The sequence below is a fragment of the Halichoerus grypus genome, chromosome 11, assembly GCF_964656455.1.
Source record: "Halichoerus grypus chromosome 11, mHalGry1.hap1.1, whole genome shotgun sequence".
NCBI lineage: Eukaryota > Metazoa > Chordata > Mammalia > Carnivora > Phocidae > Halichoerus > Halichoerus grypus.
In genome coordinates this window covers 26,189,330-26,216,157 of record NC_135722.1, presented here as the reverse complement: position 1 = coordinate 26,216,157, position 26,828 = coordinate 26,189,330, and the positions used below count along the sequence as shown (strand labels likewise).

Here is a 26,828-nt window from a genome sequence, read left to right as displayed (position 1 = left end):
CAAAAGTGCATTTCTTCCAGATGCTTCTTTTTTTTTTAAATATACTGAAATATAATTCACAGATTACATTGTATTAGTTTTAGGCATAAGACATAATGATGGCTATGTGTATGTATTGCGAAATGATTACCACAATAAGTCTAGTTAATATCCATCAACACACATAATTACAATTTTTTTTCCTGCAATGAGAACTTTTAAAATCTACTCTCTTAGCAACTCTCAAATATACAATGTAGTATTGTTAACTATAGTCGCCATACTGTACATTACTTCCCTGGGATTTATCTTATAACTGGAAGTTTATACCAAGAGTAATATTTGTCTGTTGTTAAAGTCGGAGAGTTAACAGCAAAATTGTATACTGGTGAGAATGATACAGCAGCAAGTAAAACCTAAGAGATAAAAGGGAGAATTCTGGAGTAAGAGAGGTGAAGGGAATTTGAATGTTGTGCATAAATGGAGGAAGGACTCTTTGAGATAGAAGAAGCATAAATAACTCAACAGATGGAAAAGTTGAGTGTGTGAGTGTGGATGCTGAGACATGGTTAGGTGTGTTGGTGAGAGTCTTTGGAAGTTCCCTTGTGATTACTTCCATTTTCTGGTGAAGTAGGAAGCATGATCACCAGCTAAGAATAGGTTTTGGAAGTGAGGATTTGGAGGTTCAGAAGAAAGAAAGATGAAAAGATAACACGGGAGGGGTGAGGGTGAGTTGACTAGGGACATTTAGTAAGATTGCCTGGCAATCTATAGGGTCCACCTGAGATGTCTGGCCAGGAATTTAAAATGGACCAGCCTGCTTTTGTGTTTTGCTCCAGCCACAGTTCAGCCACACAAATCAAATACATACGTGGGTTAGGGGAAGACAGCTGCATTTAACCAGAGGTGTGGTTTTGTTAAATGACCATGAAGAAACAAAAGGGAGAAACATGAGTCAAAATGTATGGAAGGGAGGCGCCTGGGTGGCTCAGTCGTTAAGCGTCTGCCTTCGGCTCAGGTCATGATCCCAGGGTCCTGGGATCGAGCCCCGCGTCGGGCTCCCTGCTCAGGCAGGAAGCCTGCTTCTCCCTCTCCCACTCCCCTTGCTTGTGTTCCCTCTCTCGCTGTCTCTCTCTGTCAAATAAATAAATAAAATCTTTAAAACAAAAATGTATGGAAGGGAGTGTTTATAATGACTGACCATGGAATTGAAACTGGGTAAGGAGGGGAAATGAGGACACCAAAGGGTGGGGGACAGTAGTGTCACCAGATTTGAGGACCAATGGTGGCATTAAAGATCTCTAGAAGGAATAAGCTGAAAAGATAGGAGGTAGAGATTAGAGAATGGAATGCAGAAAGATGAGATCACAGAGGATCTGTACTTACTGATAATGACAAAATCAAGGTTATGACTATAGAGGTGAGTGGCTGAGGTAGGTTGGAGGACAAGACCAGTGGAGGTGAATTCAAGAAATTGAACAATGTGGGTATTGAGGGTTTGTCTAGATGTAAACTGAAATTAACAAGAATGAAGAGTAGTACTGATGGGAGAAACCACAAGCCAGGAACTAAAATCTTTGAGAAAGATAAGGAGAATATTTCCAAATACTAATAACAATAATTCTACCATCAATCACACTGATGAAGGAAGTCTAAGGTTTCTCTGTAGCAGAGGTTCTTAGACTTTTTGGTCTCAAGATCATTATAAACCCTTTTTTTAATTTAAATTTTAGTTAACATGCAATGTAATATTGGTTTCTGGAGTAGAATTCAGTGATTCATCACTTACACACAACATCCAGTGCTCATCACAAGTGTGCTCTTTAATACCCATCCCCCATCTAGCCCATCCCCCCTCTACTTCCCTCCATCAACCCTCAGTTTGTTCTCTATCATTAAGAGTCTCTTATGGCTTGTTTTCCTCTCTCCTTTTTTTCTTTTCCCCTTTCCCATATGTTGATCTGTTTTCTTTCTTAAATTCCACATATGAGCGAGATCATATGGTATTTGTCTTTCTCTGACTGACTTAATTCACTTAGCATAATACACTCTGCTCCATCCATGACTTTACAAATGGCAAGATTTCATTCTTTTTGATGGATGAGTAACATTCCATTATGTATACATATACTGCATCTTTATCCATTCATCTGTCTCATTAGTCAATGGACATTTGGGCTCTCTCCATAGTTTGGCTATTGTTTATAATGTTGCTATAAATATCGGGGTGCATGTACCCCTTCAAACCTGTATTTTTGTAACCTTTGGGTAAATACTTAGTAGTGCAATTGCTGGGTCATAGGGTAGCTCTATTTTCAACTTTTTGAGGAACCCCCATACTGTTTTCCAGAGTGGCTGCAGCAGCTTGCATTCCCACCAACAGTGTAGGAGGGTTCCCCTTTCTCCGCATCCTTGTCAACACCTGTTGTTTCTTGTGTTGTTAATTTTAGCCATTCTGACTGGTGTGAGGTGGTATCTCATGGTGGTTTTGATTTGTATTTTCCTGATGCCGAGTGATGTTGAGCATCTTTTCATGTGTCTGTTAGCCATCTGGATGTCTTCTTTGGAAAAGTGTCTATTCAGATCATTGTAAACTCTTAAACATTATTGGGGACTATACAGAAATTAAAACTGAGAAAATGTTAAAATATTTATTTATTAAATCAATAAAAAATAATGGTAATATTACAAGTTAACATATATATGTTTATACAAAATAACTGTATTTCCCCAAACAAAAAATAATTAGTGAGAACAGTGGCATTTTACAAACCTCTTTAATATCTGGTTTAATAGAAAGAGCTGGATTCTCATACTCCTTCGGCATCCAATATGTTCCCATGTCATGAAGCCTCTGGAAAACTCTCCTGTACACTCATGAGAGAATGAGAGTGAAAGCTGACAAACATTATCATGATATATTTTGATCTTGTGGATACCTCGAAAGATCTACACACTCCCATATAGCAAGACATAGTACCTTCTAGGCCTATCTTAATTTAAGTCCCAATCACTTGGAGCTCCCCACCAACATGGATAGTTTCAGTATACACCAGCCCTGATTTAATTAAAATGTTGCTGGTATTTTTACTATATTGTTTTTACATATTTAAAACAATTCTTTCTTTAAATTCAATTTAGTTGGGGCACCTGAGTGGCTCAGTCGGTTGGGCATCTGACTTCAGCTTGGGTTATGATCCTGAGGTCCTGGGATTGAGCCCCGCATCGGGCTCCCCACTTGGCGGGGAGTCTGCTTCTCCCTGTCCCTCTATTGCTTCACCTGCTTGTGCTCTCTCTCTGTCAAATAAATAAATAAAACCTTTTAAAAAAATAAATTCAATTTAGTTAACATATATTGTATTATTAGTTTCGGGGGTAGAATTTAGTGATTCATCAGTTGCGTGTAACACCCCCTGCTCATTACATCAAGTGCCCTCCTTAATGCCCATCAGCCAGTTACACCATCCCCCTACCTTATTTTTACATATTTTAAGTATCAATCCTGGCACCCTCCAAACACTTCAGACTGCCTGTCTGAGTGGTCTAAGTTATCTTTCAAAGTATGAATTATTACTTTTATAAGTGCTTGATTACAAAGTGGCATAGATTTTTATTTTTTTAAAAAGATTTTATTTATTTATTTTAGAGAGAGAGCACAAGCGGGGTGAGGGGGAAAGGGAAAGGAGAGAGAGTGTCTCAAGCAGACTCCTTGCTGAGGCCAAGCCCAGAGCCCGACAATGTGGGGCTCGATCTCACAACCCTGAGATCATGAACTGAGCCAAAAGCAAGAGTCAGATGACGCTTAACTGACTGAGCTACCCAGATGCCCTGGCATGGTTTTTTAATGATCTGCTCTTAACCCATTTTTTCCCATGCAAGTCCTACATTAAGCATGCAATTTTGCAGGTCAAGGAAAGTGTATATTGTATTGTAGCAGAAGTGTGTATATGTGTGTATATTCTTATCCCTCCCTTCTTTATTTCATGGTTCTGTACTTTGGTTTTATCAATTTTATCACAGATAAAGATCTTTCCACATTCATACACAGAGATCTTCATTCATTTTTACAATTGCGTAGGGCTCCATTGTAAGGATATACCATAGTTTCTTCAACTCCTTCCCTATTGATAGGTAGGTTGTTCCAATCTTTTACTATTACAAATAATACCACAATGGATAACAATATGCATATGTTGTTTCTATTTGTGGAGCTATCTTCAGGATAGGTTCTAAGAAATGGGATTGTTGAGTTAAAAGGTGAATGCATTTCTTATTTTGGTAGGTATTAGATATTTCTAATTTTGTTAGCTTGTGTCCTTTTCCTCTCTTACCACCAATGTCTGAGAGTGCTTCTTTCCCCACAGGCCTGCCATAGAGTATGTTGTCAAACTTTCAGATATTTGCCAGTCTGATAAGTGAGAAGTGGTAGCACAATAAAAATTCATTTTGCATTTCTTCTGTCCTAAGTGAAGTTGAGAAAATTTTAATATGTTAAAAACCATTTGTAGGGCGCCCGGGTGGCTCAGTTGGTTAAGCGACTGCCTTCGGCTCAGGTCATGATCCTGGAGTCCCGGGATTGAGTCCCGCATCGGGCTCCCTGCTCAGCGGGAAGTCTGCTTCTCCCTCTGACCCTCCCCCCCTCATGCTCTCTCTATCTCATTCTCTCTCTCAAATAAATACATAAAATCTTAAAAAAAAAAAAAAAACCATTTGTATTGTCCCTTGGACTCTCTATTGCTGGCATTTGCCCATTATTCTATTGGGTGTTAGTTCCTTTCTTCTCAATGTCTAGGAGCTCTTTATGTAGAAGGGAGATTAGCCCTCTGTGATATAAATTGCACATATCTGCACTCTGCCAGGTGTTCTTATGTGATACCTTGTCAGATCAACCAAGCCAGAAGTAATCTCCACCTTTATTTATTTATTCTTTTTTTTTTTGGTGGGATTTAAAAGATGTTTTATTGACTATCTAGTTTGAATCTGCTTACAAGGAAAAGAAAAATGTCTAACATGTGATGAATGAAAATAATGTTTATCCTAAGTCATTATTGAGTACAAATCCACAGCTTAACAATGTGATTTATTTATTTATTTATTTAAAGATTTTATTTATTTATTTGAGAGAGAGAGAATGAGAGACAGAGAGCATGAGAGGGAAGAGGGCACAGGGAGAAGCAGACCCCCTGCTGAGCAGGGAGCCCGATGTGGGACTCGATCCCGGGACTCCAGGATCATGACCTGAGCCGAAGGCAGTTGCTTAACCAACTGAGCCACCCAGGCGCCCAACAATGTGATCTAAAAAGAAAGCAGAAGAGCATTCAACTGCTCTAACACACAGGGTTAGAAATAAAAGGTAAAAGTACATTTGTTTTGGTAATTCTAAATATACAAATATTTATTTATTCTTAAAGATTTTTATTTGTCAGAGAGAGAGAGAGAGCAAGAACAAGCAGGGGAAGCTGCAGGGAGAGGGCAAAGCAGGCTCCCTGCTGAGCAAGGAGCCTGATGTGGGACTTGATCCCAGGACCCTGGGATCACGACCTGAACCGAAGGCAGACACTTAATGGACTGAGCCACCCAGGCGTCCTTAATCTCCATCTTTAAAGTCCTTATAACAATTCTCACCTACTGCCTTGTGTTATTTGTATTCATATTTTATCTCTTCCGCTAGATTATATTTATTCTCTCATAGAGTACTTTTGAGTGGATCAAAATTTGGTTTTAGCTATTGCTTGAAATGTGCAAATTATTAACAAGTGCTTGGGAATTTGTCCTGTATTATATTTGTCATTCAACATTTTTATTTATTTTTTTATTATTAACATATAATGTGTTATTTGTTTCAAGGGTCTGTGATTCATCAGTCTTACACAACACACAGTGCTCACCACAACACATACTCTCCCCAGTATCCCTCACCCAGCCACCCCGTCCCCCTGCCCCCCTCCCCTCCAGCAACCCTCAGTTTGTTTCCTGAGATTAAGAGTCTTTTATGGTTTGTCTTCCTCTTTGGTTTTGTCTTGTTTCCTTTTTTCCTTTTTTCCCCTATGATCCTCTGCCTTGTTTCTTAAATTCCACGTATCAGTGAAATCATATGATAATTGTCTTTCTCTAATTGACTTATATCACTTAGCATAATACCCTCTAGTTCCATCCACATCGTTGCAAATGGCAAGATTTCTTTTTTTGATGGCTGTGTAATATTCCATTATATATATATATACCTCATCTTTATCCATTCATCTGTCGATGGACATCTGGGCTTTTCCATAGTTTGGCTATTGTGGACATTGCTGCTATAAATATTGGGGTGCAGGTGCCCCTTTGGATCACTACATTTGTATCTTTGGGGTAAATACCCAGTAGTGCAATTGCTGGGTCATAGGGTAACTCTATTTTCAACTTTTTGAGGAACCCCCATACTGTTTTCCAGAGTGGCTGCAGCAGCTTGCATTCCCACCAACAGTGTAGGAGGGTTCCCCTTTCTCCGCATCCTCACCAACATCTGTTGTTTCCTGAGTTGTTAATTTTAGCCATTCTGACTGGTGTGAGGTGGTACCTCATTGTGGTTTTTGATTTGTATTTCCCTGATGCCGAGTGATGTTGAGCACTTTTTCATGTGTCTGTTGGCCATTTGGATGTCTTCTTTGCAGAAATGTCTGTTCATGTCTTCTGCCCATTTCTTGACCAGGGTTTTTGTTTTTTGGGTGTTGAGTTTGATAAGTTCTTCATAGATTTTGGATACTAATCCTTTATCTGATAAGACATTTGCAAACATCTTCTCCCATTCCATAGGTTGCCTTTTAGTTTTGTTGATTTTTTCTTTCACTGTGCAGAAGTTTTTTATCTTGATGAAGTTCCAATAGTTCACTTTTGCTTTTGTTTCTCTTGCCTTTGGAGATGTGTCTAGCAAGAAGTTGCTGTGGCCGAGGTCAAAGAGATTGCTGCCTGTGTTCTCCTCTAGGATTTTGATGGATTCCTGTCTCACATTTAGGTCTTTCATCTATTTTGAGTTTATTTTTGTTTATGGTGTAAGAAAGCGGCCCAGTTTCATTCTTCTGCATGTGGCTGGCCAATTTTTCCAACACCATTTGTTGAAGAGACTCTTTTTTCCATTGGATATTCTTTCCTGCTTTGTCAAAGATTAGTTGAGCATAGAGTTGAGGGTCCTTTTCTGAATTCTCTGTTCTGTTCCATTGATCTATGTGTCTGTTTTTGTGCCAGTACCATACTGTCTTGATGATGACAGCTTTGTAATAGAGCTTGAAGTCCAGAATTGTGATGCCACCAGTTTTAGTTTTCTTTTTCAACATTCCTATGGCTATTTGGGGTCTTTTCTGCTTCCTTACAAATTTTAGGATTATTTGTTCCAGTTCTGTGAAAAAAGTTGAAGGTATTTTGATAGGGATTGCATTGAATGTGTAGATTGCTCCAGGTAGCATAGACATTTTAACAATATTTGTTCTTCCAATCCATGAGCATGGAATATTTTTCCATCTCTTTGTGTCTTCCTCAATTTCTTTCATGTATTCTATAGTTTTCTGAGTACAGATCCTTTGCTTCTTTGGTTAGATTTATTCCTAGGTATCTTATGGTTTTGGGTGCAATTGTAAATGGGATCCAATCATTAATTTCCCTTTCTTCTGTCTCGTTGTTGGTGTATAGAAATGCAACTTATTTCTGTGCATTGATTTTATATCCTGCCACTTTACTGAATTCCTGTATGAGTTCTAGCAATTTTGGGGTGGAGTCTTTTGGGTTTTCCACATAAAGTAGCATATCATCTGCAAAGAGTGAGAGTTTGACTTCTTCTTTGCCGATTCGGATGCCTTTTCTTTCTTTTTGTTGTCTGATTGCTGAGCCTAGGACGTCTAATACTATGTTGAATAGCAGTGGTGATAGTGACATCCTTGCCATGTTCCTGACCTTAGGGGGAAAGTTCTCAGTTTTTCCCCATTGAGAATGATATTCACTGTAGGTTTTTCATAGATGGCTTTTATGATATTGAGGTATGTATCCTCTATCCCTACACTGTGAAGAGTTTTAATCAAGAAAGGATGCTGCCCTTTGTCAAATGCTTTTTCTGCATCTATTGAGAGGATCATATGGTTCTTGTCCTTTCTTTTATTGATGTATTGTATCACAGTGATTGATTTGTGGATGTTGAACCAACCTTGCAGCCCAGGGATAAATCCCACTTGGTCGTGGTGAATAATCCTTTTAATGTAGTGTTAGATCCCATTGGCTAGTATTTTGGTGAGAAATTTTGCATCTGTGTTCATCAGGGATATTGGTCTGTAGTTCTTTTTGGTGGGGTCCTTCTCTGGTTTTGGGATCAAGGTAATGTTAGCCTCATAAAAAGAGTTTGGAAGTTTTCGTTCCATTTGTATTTTTTGGAAGAGTTTCAGAAGAATAGGTATTAATTCTTCTTAAATGTTTGGTAGAATTCCCCTGGGAAGCCATCTGGCCCTGGGCTCTTGTTTGTTGGGAGATTTGATTACTGCTTCAATTTCTTTGCTGGTTATGGGCCTGTTCATGTTTTCTATTTCTTCCTGGTTCAGTTTTGGTAGTTTATACATCTCTAGGAATGCATCCATTTCTTCCAGATTATCTAATTTGCTGGCATGTAGTTGCTCATAAAATGTTCTTATAATTGTTTGTATTTCTTTGGTATTGGTTGTGATCTCTCCTCTTTCATTCATGATTTTATTTATTTGGGTCCTTTCTCTTTTCTTTTTGATAAGTCTGGCCAGGGGTTTATCAATCTTATTAATTCTTTCAAAGAACTAGCTCCTAATTTCGTTGATCTGTTCTACTGTTCCTTTGGTTTCTATTTCATTGATTTCTGCTCTGATCTTTATTATTTCTCTTCTCCTGCTGGGTTTAGGCTTTATTTGCTGTTCTTTCTCCAGCTCCTTTAGGTGTAGGGTTAGGTTGTGTATTTGAGACCTTTCTTGTTTCTTGAGAAAGGCTTGTATTGCTATATACTTTCCTCTTAGGACTGCCTTTGCTGCATCCCAAAGATTTTGAACAGTTGTGTTTTCATTTTCATTTGTTTCCATGAATTTTTAAATTCATCTTTAATTTCCTGGTTGACCCATTCATTCTTTAGTAGGATGCTCTTTAGCCTCCATATATCTGAGTTCTTTCCAACTTTCCTCTTGTGATTGAGTTCCAGTTTCAAAGCATTGTGGCCCGAAAATATGCAGGGAATGATCCCAGTCTTTTGGTACCAGTTGAGACCTGATTTGTGACCCAGGATGTGATCTATTCTGGAGAATGTTCCATGTGCACTAGAGAAGAATGTGTATTCTGTTGCTTTGGGATAGAATGTTCTGAATATATCTGTGAAGTCCATTTGGTCCAGTGTGTCATTTAAAGCCTTTATTTCCTTGTTGATCTTTTGCTTGGATGATCTGTCCATTTTAGTGAGGGGGTTGTTAAAGTCCCCTACTATTATTGTATTATTGTCGATGCATTTCTTTGATTTTGTTATTAATTGGCTTATATAATTGGCTGCTCCCATGTTAGGGGCATAGATATTTACAATTGTTAGATCTTGTTGGATAGATCCTTTAATTATAATATAGTGTCCTTCCTCATCTCTTATTACAGTCTTTGGTTTAAAATCTAATTTGTCTGATATAAGGATTGACACCCTAGCTTTCTTTTGATGTCCATTAGCATGGTAATGGTTTTCCAGCCCCTCACTTTCAATCTGGGGGTGTCTTTGGGTCTAAAATGAGTCTCTTGCAGACAGCATATCGATGGGTCTTGCTTTTTTATCTGATACCCTGTATCTTTTGATTGGGGCATTTAGCCAATTTATATTCAGCATAACTACTGAAAGATATGAATTTAGGGCCATTGTATTGCCTATAAGGTGACTGTTACTGTATATTGTCTCTGTTCCTTTCTGATCTAGTTACTTTTGGGCTCTCCCTTTGCTTAAAGGACCCATTTCAATATTTCTTGCAGGGGTGGCTTGGTGATCACAAATTCTTTTAGTTTCTGTTTGTCCTGGAAGTTGTTTTTATCACTCCTTCTATTTTCAATGACAGCCTAGCTGGTTAAAGTATTCTTGGCTGCATATTTTTCTCATTTAGTCCCTGGAATGTATCATGCCAGTCCTTTCTGGCCTGCTAGGTCTCTGTGGATAGGTCTCCTGCCGATCTAATGTTTCTACCATTGTAGGTTACAGACCTCTTGTCCCGAGCTACTTTCAGGATTTTCTCTTTGTGTCTGAGACTTGTAAGTTTTACTATTAGATGTCGGGGTGTTGGCCCTTTTTTATGGATTTTGAGGGGAGCTCTTTGTGCCTCCTGGATTTTGATGCCTGTTTCCTTCCCTAAATTAGGGAAGTTCTCCACTATAATTTGCTCCAATATACCTTCTGCCCCCCCCTTCTTTTTCATCTGGGATCCCAATTGTTCTAATATTGTTCCGTTTTATGGTATCACTTATCTCTTGAATTCTCCCCTCGTGATCCAGTAGTTGTTTGTCTCTCTTTTTCTCAGCTTCTTTATGTCCATCATCTGGTCTTCTACATCACTAATTCTCTCTTCTGCCTCATTTATCCTAGCAGTTAGAGCCTCCATTTTTGATTGCATCTCATTAATAGGCTTTTTGATTTTGACTTGGTTAGATTTTAGTTCTTTTATTTCTCCAGAAAGTGATTCTCTAGTTCCTTCTATGCTTTTTTCAAGCCCAGCTAGTATCTTTATAATTGTTATTCTGAACTCTAATTCCAACATCTTACTAATGTCCATATTGATTAGGTCCCTGGCAGTCAGTACTGCCTCTTGTTCTCTTTTTTGAGGTGAGTTTTTCCATTTTGTCATTCTGTCCAGAGAGCAATAGATGAATAAGACAACAAAAGGCAACAACGACCCCAGAGAAATAAACACTAAACCAACTTAGAAGAGACCGGAAACTAAAAAAAAAAAAAGAAGAAGAGACCGGAAACTTTGGCGGGGGAGGGGAGAATATGATCAGGTGGGTGAATAGAACAGAGCCATACACTAGATTTTGGGTGTATTTTGGTCTGTTAGAAGAAATTGCATCCCAAAATTTTAAAGAAAGAATAACATATATATACAAAAATAAGCTTAAATACAATGAAGGGATAGAATATGACTGTAAAAATGAAAATTAAAAAAGATTTTCAAAAAGGAATTGATAAGAAGTTGGTTGAAAAAGGAAAGAAGAAAAATTTTTAAAAAAAGAAAAAAATAAAGAAAATTTAAAAAATTAACTTTGAAAGACTAAAGCATCATGGGGAAAAAGCCATGGATTCTATGTGCAGTATTCCCCTAGCGCTGGAGTTCTGCTATTCTCATTGATCGGTAAACTTGGTCTTGGCTGGCTGTTCTCGCTGATCTTCTGGGGGAGGGGCCCGTTGCCATGGTTCCCAAATGTCTTTGCCGGAGGCGGAATTGCCCCGCCCTTGCCCGGTCCGGGCTAAGTAATCTGCTCCGGTTTGCTCTTGGAAGCTTTTGTTCCCTGCAAGCTTTCCGTACAGCTTTGGAGGCGGAGAGTGAAAATGGCAGCCTCCCAATCTCCGCCCCAGAGGAGCCGAGAACTCAGGGCCCCACTGCTCAGTGCGCCCCCAGAGAAAAGCCTTCAGTCACTCCCGTCTCCCCGGTCTCCGGCCGCACTCTGTGCTCACCCAGCCTGTGACCGCGCGTTTCTATCTCTGGCACCCGACCCCGTGTGGAGTCTCCAAACCCAGCAGATCCCTGCGGTGTGCTCCCGCGCTGCTCCTCCTGGGGGAGGAAGGTGAGTCTCCCCGGGATCTGCCGCTTGTTGGGTCCCTGCTGGAGGAGCAGGGGCCCGACTGTGCCGTGGATCACAGTTTATGGCAACCCCGAGCTGAGAGCCGGTGCCTCGGCTCCGTCTCTGCAGCCGGCTTCCCCGCTCCGATACCTGGGGACTCTGCCGCACTCAGGCACCCCCGGTCTTTCTGTGACCCCGAGGGTCCTGAGACCACCCTGTCCCGCGAGGGTTCCACCCCCGCTTAGCCACTGGAGCGACGTCCCTCAGTGGAGCTGACTTCTAAAAGTTCCGATTTTGTGCTCTGTGGCTCTATCACTTGCCAGAAGCGGCCGACGGAGGCCCCCTCCCCCGCCGTCTATCCTCCCGAATATCTCCTCGGAATCACGCCACACGTCCTACCTTCCAGAAAGTGGTTGCTTTTCGGTTCAGAGTTGCTGCTATTCTTTTCTTTGATCTCCGGTTGAGTTCGCAGGTGTTCAGAATGGTTTGATAACTATCTAGCTGAATTCCTGGGACCAGACGAAATTTAGGTCTCCTACTCCTCTGCCATCTTAGACACTCTCCTATTGAACATTTTTTAGAATTTATTTAGTTCATTCTTTTCATTAATTCCTAACAACATTTTAGAGCTGAAAATAATTCCAATACTCAAATTGTGCAAGGTTGGCCCTTCCTAACAAATTCCAAGGCCAGTTTTACTTATGAACAAAACTGGAAGAATCTGAAGTTAAAATTAGCAAATTGAAAACATTGCTGAGCTTAAAAGAAAATATAAAATACCGGATAGTTAGATATGTGCATAAGGATGGATTAACATTTGGAAATCTATTAAATATATTGTCATAAGAACAAAAAAGAAAATCATTATCATTTGATATTTGTTAAAAAGTATTTGATAAAATTCCACACCCATTTAGGATTTAGGAACAGGGAAGTCTCAGAGGGTGTGTGGGCCAGGGATGGCCCCAAAGAGTAGGAGGCGTGGGGGGGGGTGGGCCTAAGTGTCACCGCTAAGCACTCTCAGCCAGAATCCAGAGTAGGACTCTTCAAGGATAGGTGCAGGTGCAATGGCGTCCAAAGAGGAGCAAGCAGTAAAAAAAATCTCAACATGGAAAATGCCAGCCAGGAAAACAGAAAAAAGGATGAATAGGAGCAAGTTGCTAATAAAGGAGAGTCCTTGGTCCTCCCTTTGGAAGCTGGTGAATATTGTGTGCCTAGAGTAAATCATAGGTGGATGCGTGTTAGGCAGCCCATCCCGCAGTGTAGGTGGGACATGATTCAGAGACTTGGAGAGCTGCAGGCAAGGATGAGAGAAGAGAATATGGAAAGGATTGGGGAGGTGGTGAGACAGCGGATGGAAAAGCTGAGGGAAAAATAATTCAGTCACAGTCTGCAGGCGATTAGCACTGACCTTCCTTACCATGACCATCATGTTGTGTTTTGCCTTATGACTTGAATCCTGATATTTTCCCTCAAGTTAATAGGAAGACTCATCTGCTTCCTAAACTTGCATGTTCTCCATGTACCTTTGTTGTAAACCTTTCGGTGGTAGATGTCTCTTGTGGGTTTCCGATGGCCAGCTTCTAATTGAATGTTGTATTTTGACCCAATCTGTAAGATTCTGTCAGCAGGGGAGTTTTACCCTATTGTATGGCAAGATGCTCATTATATATTGTGAAGTTCATAAAGCAATTTAAAAAGGTGAAAAAAAAAAGGGTGCCTGGGTGGCTCAGTTGGTTAAGTGTCTGCCTTCAGCTCAGGTCATGATCCCAGGGTCCTGGAATCGAGCCCCACATTGGGCTCCCTGCTCAGCAGGGAGTCTGCTTGTCCCTCTGCCTGCCGCTCTCCCTGCTTGTGCTCTCTCTCTTCCTCTCTGACAAATAAATAAATAAAATCTTTTTTTTTAAGATTTTCAGTTTTTTAAAAAGTGAAAAAAAGAGAGAGAGAGAGAAAAAAAGGGAATCTTTAAAAACTAGGAACAGAAGGAAACTTCCCTGCTTGATAAAGACTATTTCCCAGAAATCTACAGCAGGTCAGTTTAAATTACAGTAATGGTCACTTTCACATCTGCTTAATGCTGCACTGGAGGTCCCAGTTAATGCCAAACAAAGTATAAATGTTGAAAAGTGAGACAGATCTGTCAATATTTTCAAACAATATGATTTTCTACCTAGAAGATACAGGTAAGTCAATTGATAAACTATTAGAAATAACAATAAAATCCAGTAAGGTGGTCAAATAGAAGATCAACTTACAGAAATTAAGAGTTCCCTATACTCCATCAGTAATGGATTAGAAAAATGTTATAAATGATAAAATATACTCATGACAGCAATAAAAACCATAAAACATCCCCAAACAGCTCCTTTTCTGGCCATCTATGAACTCCCAATTACCTAAGACTGTGGTCAGTCTTATTTGATCTACCAGTAATATTTGACAAAGCATATCACTCCTTTCTTTTGGAAACATTTTCATCACTTTACCTCCAAGATACATATATACTCATATCTTGGTTTTGCCAATACCTCATTGGCCAAAATTACGTATATACACACACGTATATATGTGTGTCTCTCTATATATTATATATTATTCATATATATATAACATATCAGCCAACATCATTCATAAGACCAATGCTATTAACACATATATTGTAATATTTTATTACTATATTTATTTAATATATCTAATGTATATCAATATGCTTAATATATTAATATGCTTAATATAATTATAATATATAATATATATTAATATTTAATGTATTTATTACTATTACTATGAATTTCACCACTTGCAGTGTTTCCATGAATCCCCCAGGTGGCAGACAAATACAATTTCCACTTGATTAAACTAACATGGTAAGAATGTTACTTTCTTATTGATTATCAATTAGAAATACTAATCAGAATTCTAGAATACAGGCCAAGTATACTTACCATATGATTATGGAACGAATTTCTTATAGTTTACATTAGAAGTTCGTTAGGAACATAAATGGCATTTGTTAAATTGCTGAGCAATCATTGTAATTAGGCACTTTGGTAAATATATATCCACCTGATCCACCATCCTAAACATTTAGAAGTGTATCTGCTGGGTAGGAAAGTTAATATTGGTCCTTAAGGACCTGAAAAAAATCAATTAAGCATCACTGATAATAAAGCAAAAGCTCTGTTAGCCAACTAACTGGGTTTTTAAATCTCTAAATTCTTTAGAGATTTCTACCATTATTATTAATTTTAAACTCTTGTCAGTCAAAATTGTCCTAAAAGGCTGGGTGCCTGTTATACTTGATATAATTTACCCACTTGCTATAAACACATTAAGTGTACCCCACCTCCTCACACTCACAGCTGTTTTTCTAATGTTTGAGTCTGCTTTTGATGTTTTGATGTATTTTATAAGAAAGGAGCATGACCACAGATAGGCAGAGGGGTGGGCAAATAGTTTGAAGGCTTGTGTGAGAAGGACACAAATATAATGGGGACTTTATTTTTTAAAGTATCAATAACACTACCAAGTAATGAATTCTCTATGTACATGATGAAAAAGACTGGAAAGACTATTGACTCATCTTGAATTGTTAATTAAACACATCTCTTACATATTTCCTAATTTAATCTGACTCTACTGCTGGCTTTTAAAATGATTTGAAAAGCAAAAAAAAAAAAAAAAGAGAGAGCGAGATAATCAGTTAAAAACCATCTGGGCATTTTTAAAATTATATTCATTGTTCTAAATATTGAAAAAACGTTCTTAAATTAGTCAAGAACTAGAACAACAATATTGGCAAAAACCGAGAGGAGAAAAAAAAGCCAATTATAATCTCACCACTTCGAAAAACAGTTTTTATTTCACATAGTCCCTTTTTGTATTCAGTCATAGGTACACATTTTTCCCATTGTAGAAAACATTTGATATATACAATTTTGATTTCTGTGAAGAGCTGTTTTTTTGTTTTTAAAAATATGGGGCCAGAGGGTACCTGGCTGGCTTAGTCGGTGGAGCATGAGACTCTTGGTCTTGGGGTTTGGGTTCCAGCCCCACGCTGGGTATAGAGAATACTTAAAAATAAAATCTTTAAGAAAAAAATCGGGGGCTGATGCTAACTAGTATGGCATAGACTTTATACTGACTCTAATTGCCTTTTTTTTTTCTTAAGATTTTATTTATTCATTTGACACAGAGAGAGAGCACAAGCAGGGGGCGCAGCGGGCAGAGGGAGAGGGAGAAGTAGGCTCCCTGCCAAGCAGGGAGCCCAGCGCCGGCCTGATCCCAGGACCCTGGGATCATGACTTGAGTGGAAGGCAATGGTCAACTGACTGAGCCACCCAGGCACCCCTCCAATTGCCTTTTAAGAGAAGCTAAACACTTTTGTCAGGGATGGGCATCGAAGTCAGAATCTACCCTGTAGATAGACTCTCCACTAATGAATTAAGCAATCCAATCACATGTACCCTACTTGAAAGGTTGGAGAAAGTAGAGAGATACCAGGAGAGAAAGACCATGTGGACTCTGGTATAACCAGTCCTTGAACTGTCTCGGTTATGAAATGGCTTAATAATTTTAAACTGCACATGCCCTTAACAGTTAACCCCCTTTTCTCTTAAAACTGAATGAACTTCTGTTCTTTGTAAACTAGAGTATGACCCAACCACATTTTGATAAATTATCGATTCATGTCCTCTTTTCCCTTCTTATTCTGTTTCCTCGCCTTTCATGGGAGCTTGTTCAGCAAATGATTCATTTGAAATAGAAATAATTTTTAAAAACGGATCTTACCAACTCTGAAAACAACTTGCTATTGCATAAAAATAAAGAATATTTTAGAACTTTGCTTCCACAGTTTCATTATTATCCTCGATCCTGAAAATTGTATAAAAGATGTATTCATTTTCTGGGAGAAAAATCCACAATCTCCATAAATTTATGTTATCTAAAATGCCATGTTTTCAGGACATGAATTTAGCCCACAAAAGACTCTCAGTAAAATATGTATGCCTCATAATCTTTGGTGAAATAATATTCTGCACAATAGTACAATACTACCACTATACTCTGCTTTTCATCCAAAGACTCTTCTAAATTCTTTTTATGAGGCAACGCATACTTTCAACTCTATGATGGTCATTTCATTGTTTACTGGTAATAGTACACAGAAGGATGGAATGTGCTATCCCTGGCACGAAGAGTTCTGTTGGAAGTTTAGAGAGAATAAAATGTCTCCATACTTCAGTGACTACAGAGAAAACACTTGTGGAAAAGAGCAAAGTTCCAAGAAGTGTATATTTATTATCTCTGTGCTGGTTAGTTGGAACTCTTGGTCAATGAGATCATGGTTTTAATCCCAATGTGGCTCATTTGTCTTTCCTCGCACCCTTAATCATGACATGCACACGTAGCCCCAGCCAACTGCTTGACAATGTGTCTTCTTGGCCCAAAGGGGGGCCTGTTAAGAGAATAAAATAATCTGTGCAACTCCACCACTATAACTGAAGAAATAATTTAAAATTCTTGTCCAACTGACAATGGATTAATAGTTAATCATTTTCATCTAGACATTAATAGTTGTATAGAAAGGCACTGCTTGGGGCGCCTGGGTGGCTCAGATGGTTGACCGTCTGCCTTCGGCTCAGGTCATGATCCCAGGGTCCTGGGATCGAGCCCCACGTCGGGCTCCTGACTCGGAGGGGAGTCTGCTTCTTCCTCTCCCTCTCCCTCTGCCTCTCCCACTGCTCCTGCTCTCTCTCTGTATCTCTGTGTCTCAAATGAATAAATAAAATCTTTAAAAAAAAAAAAAAGAAAGGCACTGCTTATATATACATGAACAATTCCTAAATGATCTAGATGAACAATTAATTGATTCTGCACAACAGAATATATAAATGTTTCTATATATTTATATACAAACTATAAATATAAATAAATGTAATATATATAATTCTGCATAATACCCAGAAGTGGAATTGCTGCATCATATGGTAGTTCCATTTTTTATTCTTTTGGAACCTCCATACTGTTTTCCATAGTGACTGTACCAATTTACATTCCCGCCAACAGTGTACAATCCCATCTTAATAGTGATGGGATTTCCCAAGTGTGTTTCATTGTGTGTCAGTGTACAGATAGAGTATCACTTTTTAAATTTTATAATTGGAAATTCGTACTTCTGACCCTTGAGATATGGCATTTGTCTTTCTGTGTCTGACTTATTTCATTTAGGATATGCCTTCAAGTTCCATTCATGTTGTCACGAATGGCAGGATTTCCTTCTTTTTTACGGCTGAATTTTATAAATATATACATACAATATATACAATATATATGCACAATATATACTTATATATTTTATATGTATGTATAAAATTTAGCCATATTTTAATATATTTTATAATATATTTATATAAAATATTTATATATTACAGTTACATATATACATTTATATATTCTTTTTTTTTTTAAGATTTTATTTATTTATTTGACAGAGAGAGACACACAGCGAGAGAGGGAACACAAGCAGGGGGAGTGGGAGAGGGAGAAGCAGGCTTCCTGCCAAGCAGGGAGCCCGATGCGGGGCTCGATCCCAGGACCCTGGGATCATGACCTGAGCCGAAGGCAGATGCTTAATGACTGAGCCACCCAGGCACCCCTATTCTATGTTTTTTATATTTATATCTATCACATCTTCTTTATCCATTCATCCATCATTGGACACTTAGGTTGTTTTCATGTTTTGGCTATTGTAAATAATGCCACAATGTACATGGGGTTGCAGATATCTTTTCAAATTAGTGTTTTTGTTTGCTTCAAATAAATACCCAGAAGTGGAATTGCTGCATCATATGGTAGTTCCATTTTCTATTTTTTTGGAACCTCCATACTGTTTTCCATAGTGGCTGTACCAATTTACATTCCCATCAATAGCATACAAAGCTTTCTTTTTCTCCACATCCTTGCCAAAACTTATTATTTCTTGTCTTTTTGATAATAAACATTCTAACAGGTGTGAGGTGATAATATCATTGTGGTTTTGATTTGCATTTTCCTAACAATGAGTGATGTTGGACACCTTTTCATGTACCTATTGGCCATCTGTATGCCTTTTTTGGAAAAATGTCTGTTCAGATCCTCTGCCCATTTTATTTTATTTATCTATTTTGCCCATTTTAAAATCAGATTGTTTGTTTTTGGCCATTGAGTTGTATGAGTTCTTTATATATTTTGGATATTAACCCTTTATCAGATATATCATTTTCAAATATCTTCTCCCATTCTGTAGGTTGCCTTTTCATTTTGCTGATGGTTTCCATTGCTGTCCAGAAGCTTTTTAGTTTGATGTAGTCCCATTGCTTATTTTTGCTTTTGTTGCCAAGAGAGTCTTAATAAAATGAAGGAAACAAAGGGTTTTAAAAGATTAAAAATCTGAGCATTCTAGTTTTACATCAGAATCATTTGTTTGAGGGGCACCTGTTTGGATCAGTCGGTAGAGCACGTGACTCTTGCTCTCGGGGTTGTGAGTTTGGGGTCATGAATTCAAGTCCCATGTTGGGTGTAAAGATTACTTAAAAAATAATAATAATAAATAAATAAATATGGTAAAAAAAAAAAAACCTATACCCTATGAAAGAAATCATTTGTTTGAAGCACACCAAATCAATAGTAGCAGAAAAAAAAGTGATGATTATCACTCCTTTGGCTACCTTAGTCACATAATTAATGGTAAAGTAATTTGATACTATCTGCATATCAGAAAGGACAAGCCATGTTCCTTACACCTGTCATTGAACTCCAGCTATGTGAAAATTGGGTTAATAATGATTGCTGTAGTATTATTCAACAATAAGCCAAAGTGGGGGGTTTTTAGTAAGATACTTGATCATGAATTAAGTATGAATTCATGAAATACCAATACATTTTCTCCAGTAAAATGAAATCTTAAAAAGAAATGCCTTGGGGCACCTGGGTGGCTCATAGGACTTGGTTTTGGCTCAGGTCAGGATTTCGGGGTCCTGTGATCAAGCTTGTCTCAGGCTCCGCTCAGCAGGGAGTCTGCTTCAGGATTCTTTCTACCTCTACCCCTCCCCCTCCTCTAAATAAATAAATTAATTAATTAAAAAAAGAAATCCACTATGGGGGCTAATTTAAAAAGTGCACAATTTTTATAAATAACAAACAAACCCAACCAGTTCTAGCAGAAGTTTCTCATTTTGGAATCAAATTTTTGTGTAATTGTATATTGATATACAAGAAGCTCGGTACAACGTGTCACTGTCTGAGTCTCACCTATAAAATAATTGGCCTTGACATTTTCGGAATCTAAGTCTTACGATGGATGAACATTTTGGGGACAGCTTCTTCTGTTCTCTTACTCCTACTTGCATCAGGGACCAATCCTATGGCTCTTTTTAGAAAGGAGAAGTGGTTCTTTCTTCCTCTTGCATCATGGAATTTCCGTATGCTCAATCCCTCACTATGTCTGAAGATATCAGAATTGTTTAAAAGTCTCATATTTCAGTATTTAATCCCCAAACCTTTAGTGAGGTATTTTTCTGTACTTTCAATCTTCTGTGTACTGTGATTCACAGATAAGTAGGATATAGTCACTGCCTTCCAGAAACTCAATATTGATTTAAATGTGTAATTACTAAATTCCCTTAAAGTATAAACAAATTCTAGATTTCACTTTAATAAAAGTATTTAAACATTAGAATGCAACTATGAGGGATGCCTGGGTGGCTCAGTTGGTTAAACATCTGCCTTCAGCTCGGGTCACGATCCCAGGGTCCTGGGATTGAGCCCCGCATAGGGCTCCTTGCCCTCTCCCGCTCCCCCTGCTTGTGGTCCTTCTCTCACTGTGTCTCTCTCTGTCAAATAAATAAATAAATTCTTAAAAAAAAAAAAAAGTCTGATATTGACAAAAGCACAGACATACACCAATGGAACAAAACAGAGTCCAGAAATAAATTCATACAATTTTGGACCAAAGATAATTCAATGGAGAAAGGATAGACTTTTCAGCATATGGTATTAGAACAATTGGACATCTATGTGCAGAAAACTAAATCTCAACCTATACTTTACACCTTATACAAAATGAACTCAGAATGGATCACAGACTTCTAAATAAAACTATAAAACTTTTCAAAAAAACAAAGGAGAATTTTTTTTTACCTTAGATTAGGCAAAGAATTTTTAGATACGATGCCCAAAGCATATTTAATCCATAGAGGAAAATATTGATAAATTGGACTTTGTCAAAATTAAAAAGATTTTCTTTTTGGAAGACACCCATTAAGGGAATAAAAAGACAAACCACAAATTGGGGGAAAATATTTACAAATCACATATCCGACAGAAGAGTTGTATCCAGAATGTATAAAGAACTCTTGAACAATTTAAAAAGTGAGCTAAAGATTTGAACAGCCACTTGACCAAAAGCATAAACAGATGGCAAATAAACACATGGAAAGACGCTCCATTTCATTAGTCATTAAGGAAAGGCAAATTGAAACCATGATTGGCTATGGCTGCGAACCCTACTGAACAGCAAAACAACAACACCTGGTAATAACCAAGTGCTGATGAGGATGCAAAGCCCCTGGCGCTCTAATACATGGCGGTGGAAATGTAAAATGGTTCAGACACTTCCTAAAACAGTTTGGCAATCTTTTATAAAGCTAAATATGTATACTTACCATATGACCCAACAATCCCACTCAGAAGAGTTTTCCCCAAGGTAAATAACAATTATCCTCAGAGCAAAACCATATAAATGTTTATAGCAACTTTATTCATCATCTCAAAAGTCTGGAAACAAACCAAATGTCCATCAGTTGGTGTGGAATAAAGGAACTGTAGTGCATTTATATTAAAGAAATGCTATTCGGCAACTAAAAAGGAACAAAGATTGATATACAGAATAGAATCTCAAATACATTATGCTTAGTGAAAGAAGACAGACTCAAAAAGATCACATGCTGATTGATTGCATTTAGGTGACATTCTGGAAAAGGAAAAACTACATGGGTGGAGACCAGATTGGTGATTGGCAGTTAATTTCACCAGGCCGTTGTGAAAATTCGAAACTTGTACGATCTTCCTTCTCTGTCTCTTTTGCTGAATACTCCTTATCTCCCAAATCTAGAATGCTCTGGGCCTCAGTTCCTGGAACTTTTCTATCACAGTCTTTTCTTTGGTGATCACATTCAGTTCCATAGCTTCAAATACCAGCTATCTGCTAACTCCCAAATTCAGGCAATACCTCTATTCTGCCCTCCAGACTTATTAAATCAACTGCCTATGTGACATTTCCACTTGGGAATCTAATAGTACCTCAAACTTAACATGTCCAAAACAGAGCTTCTGATTTTATTCCACAAACCCTGTCTTCTCCTAGGCTTTACCACGTCAGAGAATGGCAACTGCATCTGTCCAATTGTTTAGGCCAAAAACAGTTCAGTCATCCTTGACCTCTCTCTTTCTCTTGCACCCTATCCTAGCAGCAATTCTAGTAAATTCCATCTTCCAAAAACAACAACAACAACAAAAAAACAGAAAAAATAAAACCTGAGCACTTTTCTCCACCTCTACTGCCCCCGCTTTGCTGCAGGCCATGATCACGTCTCACCTGGGTTACTGTGATTGCCTTCTAACTGGTCCCCCCACTTCTGCCCTTGACCCCTATGTTCTCTGAGAAACAGATGCCAAGACATGATTAAATGTACAAATGGGAAGCCCATGTGGAAGAAAATGAGGAGGGAGTTAGGAGGGGGTAGAAGAACTGTCAGACTGTGATGTAAGTTTGGGTCCAGATGGAGAGAAGGAAGGTGGGAGGGGGGCAACAGTCTTAGGCTGCTGTGCAGTTAAGAAAAGTCCTTGTTCCAAAGTCATCTGTCAGAGGAGTCCTGTGATTCTTGGGAGGGGGCCTGCCTTAGTATCCCAGCTACGCTCGGTCATTGGCTGAGAGCAGTCAGTGCAAAGCATGGCCGTAAAACACCACAGCTGTGGCCCTCAGTCAGTTATGCAGGAAGCCATTGAGAGTGTTTTCCAGTCGCTACCATATCCCCTTCAGTCTATTCTCTATACAGTTGTCAGAGTGATCCTGCTAAAATATGGCTGGATCATTTCACTCTACTGCCCAAAACCTTTTAATCACTTCCCATTTAATTCAGAATTAAACCAAACTCCAAACATGGGCCACCTACTACTATATAGAGGCAAGATCAATAGGTCCTCAACGTCTAAAGTGAAACGTTTGGGACAGATATGGGGCAGTCTGACCTGGTAGTGTGCTCTGACCAGATTTGGTAACAGTTGCAAAGTCAGATGTTGGCTTCTTAGAAAAAGTACAGTTTGACTTCTCTTGAATCCTGTGATATATTAAACCACCTTCTCAGAGTGTTAGGTGACAGGATATAGAGGGGATTGTATCAACGTACAACACACTTACTTTTCCAAAGAGAGAATGAGGAAAGAATGCATGCTTAAGGTTTTCTTGAAGAGGTACCCAAAGATTCATCTACGACCAGGAACTCTTAAGGTTGTAAGTAGATTGGGATTTCTCTCCTAGTCTCCTACTAAACAATTTGACTGACTCTGTTTTCAATTTGTCACTCCTGGAGGATATGGATGACTCTTCCTGGAATTAATGCACCAGGAAAGTAAAAGGAACAAGGGCTACTTGGAGAAATGGTCGATTCCAAGGCTGGGGCAGGGAAAGACAAGATGAGTTGGGAATATCTTATTGTATCAGAAAGTAAGGAAGTGCTGAAAAACTAAGGGGAACATAGGAACCAGCTTGAAGGGGATCCCACAGGTCAAATACTGGTGAGTTTGAGCAACAAAGTAAATAATAATAGGAATGGGTTATAACTCATTGATTGACAAAAGGGAAGCTATGAGTCCCTGTTATTATAGAAAAAAAAAAATCACCATTTTATAGACCCTGTAATAATTGATTCATAAAAGAATCATCAATAAATAATAAGACTATTATGTGAAAGACTGATGGGGAACGTGATATTCATACAGTCTCAAAGTATCACTCTACAGAATACTTCCTAATCACAAAGGGAAAAGACATCTTTCTACCAGAGAAATTCAGGAGGACCTTAACAAAACGAACCAAGTTAACACCAGTGATGAAGCAAACATTTGATGATTTACTGGAAGGACTCAGAAAACTTTAAAAAGCTGTTATTCTCACAGGTACAGTTTATGATAGCAAAAGGATACAGATTAACATCAGCAAAGTGAAAAGGAGCATGGGGCAAAGTCTGGGAAAAACTAGGAATAAGCTTCTAGTTGTCCTTTCTCTGTAGGGTCACACGGATAGCACTCAATTCTCCCAGCAACCGTGTGTAACCATATGTATGAAATGTTGGCAACCAAAGAAGCTGACCCATGCCTTGGTATTCCGGGTTTTATTGGGCGCCAGTTACAGAAGCATGTATCACCATGTGACTGACCTTAGATACCTAGTCACCAGATTCCAGAGGTCAAACTGATGCAGCATAGACCAGGGCCTGAGGCATATGAAAACAGGTATTCACCATAAATCAAATTACTAGCATAAATTATCTGGTCAAACTGATACAGGAAGGCCCAAGGCCCAAGGCATACAAAAACACTTTTTTTCAGGCAGGATATTCCAAGGGCTCAGAGGTTATCTCTTCAGAGCTGGTCAAGGTCCAATCCTTGCTTTGGAATGTGCAGAGTCTGAGCAACCAGGCCTGCTGAGTTAACCCTTTATGGCATACCACCTGATAGGAAAAGGGCACAAATCAACAATGTAGTATCTTGCCAAATTTTTAACCTAGATCTGGTCGTGAGAAAACCATCGCGAAATCCAGATTGATTGATGTTTGGCAAAACAATTGTCCTGACTCTTAATAAATGTCAATGTTATGAAAGACAAAAAAAGGAAAAGAAAAAAAAAGATGGGATGCTATTCTAGATTAAAAGAGACCAAAGAGGGGCACCTAGGTGGCTCAATCGGTTAAGCCGTTAAGCGTCTGACTTTGGCTCAGGTCATGATCTCGGGATCCTGGGATTGAGCCCAGCAGTGGGCTCCCTGCTCAGCGGGGGGTCGGCCTCTCCCTCTGCCTCTCCTTCCCCCTCCCCGACTTGTGCTCTCCTTCAGGCAAGCACTCTCTCCCCCCCCTCAAATAAATAGATAAAATCTTAAAAAAAAAAAAGAAAAAGGAGAGACCAAAGAGATGTCACAACTAAATACAATATGTGATCCTTAATTAGGATGTCCTTGATCAAAACAAAACAAAATATAAGACATTATTGGGACAATTTGGGACATTTGAATATAGACTGTATGGTAGATAATAATATTGCATCCATGTTAAATTTCCCAAATATGACAAAGATTCTCTCTTTTGACTGAACTTGAGTCAGGCTCCTCTGAGTCCTCTTTCTGACTATGCCCCTGACCTTGGGCTCTGTCCTTGGCACATCAAGTATAGTTTTAGCAAGAGTCCTGCTGGGTCAGTATATGGAAAATCTCCCATCCATCTGGCCACTCTTGATTTCTGATTAAATTCGTCATCCCTTACCTTCCATATCTTATCACCTTGGCCTGCCTTCAACAAGAATCCCATTATTAAGTTTATTTATTTTATTTATATTTTATTAAGTAATCTCTATACCCAACATGGGGCTCAGACTTATGACCCTGAGATCAAGGGTTGCATTTTCTACCAGCTGAGCCAGTCAGGTACCCCCATCATTGGGTTTAGCCACAATCTCTCTGTTGTTTCATTTTAACAATTTTCCATCAACTGACATTCACCCTGATTCTTCCTTATAAATTCCCATTTGTCTTTGTTGGAGTTGGAGTTGAGCTCAATCCCTCTCCCATATCACAAAATCCCCCAGTAGTAGTTCTGCCTTATCATCTGGAACAGGTGTCATGAATAATTTTTTCTTTTTTTTAAAAAATATTTTATTTATTTATTTGACAGAGAGAGAGAGAGAGAGAGAGAGAGCACAAGCAGGGGAAGTGGCAGGCAGAGGGAGAAACAGGCTTCCCGCCGAGCAGGGAGCCCGATGCGGGGCTCGATCCCAGGACCCTGGGATCATGACCCGAGCTGAAGGCAGCCGCTTAACTGACTGAGCCACCCAGGCGCCCCATGAATAATTTTTTCTTTAACAAGTGTAATAATTATGGGCGCCTGGGTGGCTCAGTCGTTAAGCGTCTGCCTTCGGCTCAGGTCATGATCCCAGGGTCCTGGGATCGAGTCCCACATCGGGCTCCCTGCTCGGCGGGAAGCCTGCTTCTTCCTCTCCCACTCCCCCTGCTTGTGTTCCTGCTCTTGCTGTCTCTCTCTCTGTCAAATAAATAAATAAAAAATCTTTAAAACAAAAACAAAAACAAAAAAAAAACAAGTGTAATAATTATATTATGATTATGAAGAAGATATCCTTGTTCTTAGGAGCTACAGGGTGAAATATTTAGAAGTGTCATGAAGTCTGCCACTAACCTGTAAATAATTTAGCAAATACTTATATCTGCATATGTGTGTATGTATAGATGTGTGTGTATACGTTATATATATGTGTATATGTGGGAAGAGAGAGACACAGAGAGAGAGAGAGCATATTTGGCAAAATGTCGACAATTAAATGAATCTAGGATGAGTATTCATATTTACAATTCTTATAAGTTCTCTGGTTTTTAAATTTTTTTAAAAGATTTTATTTTTAAGTAATCTCTACACCCAACATGGATTTCGAACTTACAACCCCGAGATCAAGAGTCAGTCACATGCTCTATTGACTGAACCAGCCAGGCACCCCTCCGGTTTTTAAATTTTACAAAATAAAAAGTTGGGAAAAATAATTCTATTAACCTTGGAGTGGGAGAGGAGAAAAGTGTTAGAGGAAGAATTTTGAGCTGTTGGGTTTCCCTACCTTGATATTTATTTATTTTATTGTGGCAAAAAATATAGTAAATTAAATGTACCACCTCTACCATTTTTTAAAGATTTAATTTTAATTAATCTCTACACCCAGCATTGGGGCTTGAACTCACAACCCCGAGACCAAGAGTCACA

The 26,828-nt window shown here is 38.8% G+C and overlaps 1 long non-coding RNA gene and 1 pseudogene across 2 annotated transcripts in view; both read left to right on the top strand.

Annotated features, from left to right (window-relative positions):
* The window catches only part of LOC118545203 (uncharacterized), a 79,277-nt gene that overhangs the window by 8,704 nt on the left and 43,745 nt on the right, over positions 1 to 26,828 (top strand). Inside the window, exon 1 of one of the 2 annotated variants that reach the window (XR_013442678.1) lies at positions 11,517 to 11,757. The exons of the other annotated variant lie outside the window; for it this stretch is intronic. This is a non-coding gene — a long non-coding RNA (uncharacterized LOC118545203). Of the gene's footprint in view, positions 1 to 11,516; positions 11,758 to 26,828 lie in introns of those variants that run through there. 2 annotated transcript variants of the gene reach the window in all.
* Positions 12,822 to 13,210, top strand: LOC118545174 (protein BEX1-like; annotated as a pseudogene).